Raw genomic sequence first — 6,110 nt, forward strand, 5'->3', positions numbered from 1 at the left:
GACTCGCTCCACTGAGAGGGCAGCCCCACCCCCAGGGCCCACAGTGATGGGGAGCCTGAGCTGGAGACCCCAGAGCGGGGCAGGAAGGTGGGTGTCAGCAGAGTCCTCCCCCCAGCTGAGCCTGCCCTCCTCTCGCAGGAAACCCTCTCAGCAACACCTCTGCGCTGCCGACATGCCAGATGATTTTAGCTCCCGAGGCTCAACACAACACTGGCTGATGTTAAGGAAAAACCTATGCCATGTTAAAGATGGTAAAGCAGGCTTTATTCAGGACCATTGCGGTAGGCTCAGGGACCCCGCAGTGGGGCTTTCCGGGGGGAGGAAGAGACGGGCCTCAACTCTTAATCCAGCCGCGTGGGAGTGAACGGCCAAGGACACAGAAGGGCACATCAGAGGTGGCGGGGGTCTGTCTAAAGCGATCCAGCAGGATTCTTGCCGAAAACAGGCCAGGCTGATCAGACATCACAGGGCAGGGGAGGGGGAAGAACCTGGTTAGGTATCACAGGTGGGACGATCTTATTAACCTTCTCAGGGCTCTTGCTAAAACTAGATTCTAAAAGGAAGTGTACAGATGGGCCTAGGAAGTTCAGAAGCCTGACTAGAGTTTGGTTAAGCAAAGAATCTTTGTCGCAGACACCACCCTGAGGGGCTGTGGCCCGTGGAGGCAGCGGAGCACGCTGCCCAGCAGGGTGGCTGAGGCAGATGGCACGGTGAGCTCTGGGAAGCAGAGTCAAGTTCTGAGGACTTTGCCCACCCCTAGCCCCAGGAAGACCCTCTAAACCAGCCCTTCATGTCCACTGAGGCTTGATGCTCCAGGGCAGGGTCCCAGGAGCGACTCCTAGCCCTGAAAGCAGGGTTTGTCTTCTCCTCCCACCCACTCTCCTTTTAAAACTGCCCATGGGTTGTCTTATCTGAAAATATATCCCAGAGAATATTGCAGACCTCCACAATTTATGGAGAGTCCCACTCTTCAGAAACACACGCACACAGGATGCTTCCTCAGGTGCAGTTACCTTTGTCTGAAATGCTTTTCTCCTACTTTTCCATCCAGCAAGCTCCCACTCACCCCTCAAGACCTCACTCATATGATACCTCTTCTGAGAAACCTTTGATTTCCCTGGGCAGAGGACAGTACTGTCTTCTGGGTTTGTTTTAGCTTGGGTTGTACTTCTCCTTGTATGCTGACCACAGGTTCACACACTATGGTTCATGGGTCAGATCAGATCCAGCCTGTCCCTTATTTTGGTAAAATATTATTAGAATTATCCAAACATTTGTTTATACACTGTCTGCGGCTGCTTTCCTACAACAGCAACGAGACCATATGGCCCACAAAGCCAAATGTCTATTAATGCTGTCTCATCCTTTCCAAAATGTTCGGTTACCCTTTCCCTTGACCATGAGCTTCTCAAGATCCAGGACAAGGAACAGGACTGCTTGCTTCTCTCCTGCAGCCCCAGCCAGGAGGAGTCACACACTGCACTTGATAAAAGTCTGCTGAATAAATGAACAGATAAGTGAAAGGAGGTGTTACGGGTTCACCCCAAAGCTCGTGTTTGCAATTTCATGCATGGGACTAGTTTCCCAGAGGGCTCAGAGGAACTTTCAGGGTTTCAAAGTGCACTAGCAAGAAGGAAGAATTCTGGGTTTCAGGAAGCGTGGGGAACTCTGACATTGCCCTGTCCCATCCTCAGCTCGCATTTCCCTCCAGCAATTGCAGGAGAACCAGCTGCCTGCTGGGGCTGCTGGCAGTACCTGCTCCCATAGCCATCTGCATCACTTGCTCTCTGTTTGGGCCCTCTGTTTCTGCCCCCTGAGGTGCCCAGGAAGGTGCTAGGCCATTCCGGTACACACCCACCCTTGGAAGTGCAAGGTAGTCAACACCCCTGGAAACTCCCAGCCAGTGGGGGAGGCACACCCACAGATGAACACCTTCTCCCTTGGACACCTCAGGGGGGCAACTGACACACGTCCTACCCAGTACCCCAGAGGGTCCCCAGGTAAAAAGAGCCCTAGTGGCCCACAGCGACTTCCTTCCACTCCTGTTTCACCTTCCCAGTGAGCCACTCCTGTTCCCTGGAATCACAGCCCCCAAATAAATCCCCTGCGCAGAAGCCCTTGGTCTTGGCCACACAAGTGAGGCAGCTCCACCCGGCTGCAGCGGGACAGAAAATCAGGACCTTCAACCGTTTAACGCCTCCAAAGTCTCCACAGAGAGTGAGCAGGGCCCCAGCTTCCGGAGGGTGCGGCCGCAGGGCCCCATGGGCTGGGTGGCTGCAAACAGCAGGCACACGCACTCTCCCAGTTCTGGAGGCGCCGGCAGGGCTGCACGCATGCGGAAGGCCTTGAGAGCACACTGCCCTGCCTCCTCCAGTTGCGAGGGCCGGCTCAGGCAGCCCCAAACTGCCTGTCTTTCCATGGATTTCTCCTTTCTCTGACGACCCCAGTCACTGAATTTAGGGTGTGTCCCGAAAGGCTCCGGGAGAGGGAGGTTCCAACTCTCCAACCAACCCACTCGGAGCTTTCAGGACCATCCTCCACAGGCCAGACACTGATGTCCCCTGGCCCTTGGCTTGCGTATCTCTTGAGAAACTTAATTTGCCAGCAGGTGATGAAATCGCCCCGTGTGGAGCAGTAAGGTCCCCGTCATGACCACTAGGCCTTTCAGAGCTCTGAACTTCCATGTCAGTGGCTGAGATCTCTCAGTAAATCCCTCCTAAAGGAGTAAGTGGACTTTGGCATGAAGGCGGACACAGATTCCCTGCCCCTTGCCTGACCTCCCTGACCCTGGGCTTCCCTTGTACCGGCCCTCATCTCTCTGACCTCCAGGGAGAGGGCCTGCACCACAGACGGAGAAGGGACGCCGAACCCTGAGCCCCAGGGGGTGAGCGATCCCTGCAGGGCTTCCCTGCGCGTCTGTGACGGTCGTTGGTCAAGTGGGAGGTGTCTGGCCCTCCCCGGATCCCCTCCAACCTCTGAGGCCAGCACAAAGTCTCGTATGCAGCAGGAGCTTAGCATGGACTTAGTGAATCGTCAGAAGGTAGCCTGCTGAATTGTCTAGGCCCCGCTTCAGGGAGCAGCCAGGGGCTGGAACTGGTGGCCAGCTCACAGAGCAGACTCTGAGTCAGAGGCCTTTCTGTCTGATTGGATTTTTCCTCCTGACTCAATCTGTAAACAATAAACATTTAATTTGTCTCACAATTACATTGAAAGGCAGATAAACCCTGGTAAGCCTTCATCCGGCATTCTGGTTTCTAATCGCCCTTTATCCTCTCTCTCTTGCACATGTGTGTGCACACACACTGAGTCTCCGGGGCAGGCAAGGGAAGGCAGAGTGGGGACCCCACCTCACCTGCCATCTCCAGCGCAGCACCCAGCTCCGGCCATGGAGCAACCACAAGGCAAGGCAGGATGTGGGGCTGGTCATCTCGCCCTTTGCTCAAGCTCTGGCTGGACCCTGAGTTGTGGGACTTTTCAGGACCTTTGGTATATTTAATGCACTGTCGCTCTCCATGTGGGGAGCAGCTTTCCCTGGGTGCATTTAATTATAAAAGGTGCAGCCCAAATCAGTCAGTAAAGGAGGAGGCAGGAAGCAAGGCCTGGTCCACCTCTGCAAAGGCCAGTGACATCCTACTGTGACATCTTTGTCTGCCCTCTGAGCAGCAATGGGGGTCCTGTGCACAGTCAGGGGCTCTCTTACCAGAGTTGGGGTCCTCCCAAGGGCAGCTCAGACCACCACGGAGGGGAGAGACACCAGCTGCAGGGTCAGAACATCTGACTTCCGAAGCCCACTCAGGCGCTCACCAGCAGTGTGATCTCAGCTCAGCCCTCACCCTCCCGGGGCCTCACCCCCTGGCCCCAGGACTCAAGCACAGCATTGTCAGATCTGTGGCTGCAGCGAGTCACCTCCTATACCACCGGTTGGGAAGCAAGCCCAGAGTCTTTGGCGCACACTCCCTGCCTTTCTGGGGCAGGCTGCACCCCCGTGGAGCCGCTGCAGCTGCAGGTGGAAGCACAGCAGCCCAGCGCAGGACCGCCTGTGACAGCTCAGCGCCTCCTTCTCCCAGCCTGAGGCTCACAAGTGCAGTCGTTTCACTTTCCATAAGGAAACGTCCAGTCCTCGCTCGGACCAAGGATCCCCTCTCCCCGGGACCTCCAGCAGGCAGGCTGGCCCCTCCTCTTTTCCATGCATTTGGCCTTCCCCGGACTGCTGGCCCAAAGCCAGGGACAGTCCAGGCTCCTCCTGCCTGCGTGTGGCAGGCAGAGGTGTGCAACTTCGGGCATCTGTGCTCAGGGCTGTGGGCGCAAAGCTCTGCACGTGCACTCCAGGGAGCATGCGCACCTGGGGAGGTGGACTGTCATCCGCCCTGACTCCTCCCTTGCCCGGGAAGCTCCCAGCCGCTCCAGACAGGGCCCTTCTTCCCGTCAGCATTACTGGAAGCTCAGTGGCCTAAGCCAGACAGATGAGGCTCCTTCCTGGGCCTTTCCCACCAGTACGACAGCCGTCCTTCTGTCCCTTTCACCCTGTGGCTGGGAGCGCGAGCTGGCACGGGTGGGGACAGCCGCCCTAGGGAAAGGAGGAGGAGGAGGGGCGCCCAGTGTCACCCCTCTGTGAGGCTCAGCTCCCCTCGGACTGGCACCTAAGCTCGTCCACCTCGGGCGCTGCTGCCGCCGGGGACCTCAGGCAGCTCCCGGGCACCTTCCGTCTCCCGCTTCTGCCCACCCGGGAAGGGCCCAGGGGTCTGGGGGTGGGGGGCCTGCCTCAGCGGGAGGCCTCAAGCTTTCCCTCTTGGGCACATTTTGCCCATCAGTAAGGTAACCATATTGCTCCCTACGGTCCCCGGGCGCCTTGCAAACCCAGAGGGCAGCAGAGAAGGGTGCCCGGCCAGCACCACCCACACCATCCCTACTTCCTGCTGTGGGGCTGTGCGTAAGCGGCTTGACCTCTCTGAACCTCTGTTTGCTCCATTATGACCCTCCAATAACAATGGCCCTGTCCCCACAGTGTCAGGAAAATGGAATGAGCTGGGCTTCCCAGATGCCTCAGCACGGTGCCCGCCGGCCGAGGGAGCTTGGCACGGGAAGCTGTAATTGTCCCAGCTGCTCCGAACTCTGAGTCTAAATCCCAGCAGGAGCTGGCAGCTCCAATCGTCTGGGCCTCCTCTTTCCCAGATAAAGGGCTGAGATGCTGAACTAATAATGCCTTTTCCTTTCAACAGAAATAGCCATAGGAATATTTAAAAACCTATCCCCACCCCGATAACCCCACCAACATGCATGTGCACTTGTGTGCATAAATACACTCACACACTCACAGGCTGCTCTCATGTACACACTCTCACACACGCCCGTGTGTTTACACACATATCTACACCCACACATGTGCTCCCATACTCACATGTACACACGTCTTCACACACTGGGGTATGCACACAAATGATCGCACACGTGTGCAGCCATATGCATGCACTCGCATGCCCGCACAACATACATATGTATGAACACACACTCAAAGGCACACACCTGCCCCCTCCTCTCTGTTCAGAATGTACTAGCTGTCTTTTTAGTTCAGTAAGTCCCTTTTACTTTTTTTATATTTGAACCAAATTTTTTTTTTCCATTTATTTTTATTAGTCGGAGGCTAATTGATTTACAATATTGCAAAAAATATGGAACGCTTCACAAATTTGCGTGTCATCCTTGCGCAGGGGCCATGCTAATCTCTGTATCGTTCCAACTTTAGTATATGTGCTGCCAAAGCGAGCACAGTAAGTCCCCTTTTTAAGCTCTCAGTGGAGGGGGCTGCACACAGTCACACTGAGACCTTATATGCCAAGTCCCAGCCCTGGAGCCAGACTTTATGACGGAGTTGTAAAGCTCTGTGGATGGGAGTCAGTGGTGCTGGTGCAGACACGGGTTCAGCAGAAGAGGGGCCAGTGCGGCCCTATCAGAGCAGCGCAGGCAGAGGAGAGCCAGCCCACAGCTCACTAGACGCGGGTGAGGGGCAATTATGAATGTCAGCCCTGATGGTTTTCTACCTCTTATAAAAACCGTCCTAGGTTCTCCTAATATCTGGTCAATTTTCTCTCAAATTAATGGAATTTCCATCC

The 6,110-nt window shown here is 55.6% G+C and overlaps 1 non-coding gene across 1 annotated transcript; it reads right to left on the reverse strand.

Annotated features, from left to right (window-relative positions):
• Positions 1–5,663: 5,663 nt before the first annotated feature.
• LOC139033544 (U6 spliceosomal RNA) lies at positions 5,664–5,767 on the reverse strand. The gene has a single exon (XR_011486096.1). It is a non-coding gene; the product is annotated as a U6 spliceosomal RNA (small nuclear RNA).
• Positions 5,768–6,110: the final 343 nt, after the last annotated feature.

The sequence above is a fragment of the Odocoileus virginianus genome, unplaced genomic scaffold (assembly GCF_023699985.2).
Source record: "Odocoileus virginianus isolate 20LAN1187 ecotype Illinois unplaced genomic scaffold, Ovbor_1.2 Unplaced_Scaffold_15, whole genome shotgun sequence".
In the NCBI taxonomy this organism is placed as follows: Eukaryota; Metazoa; Chordata; class Mammalia; order Artiodactyla; family Cervidae; genus Odocoileus; species Odocoileus virginianus.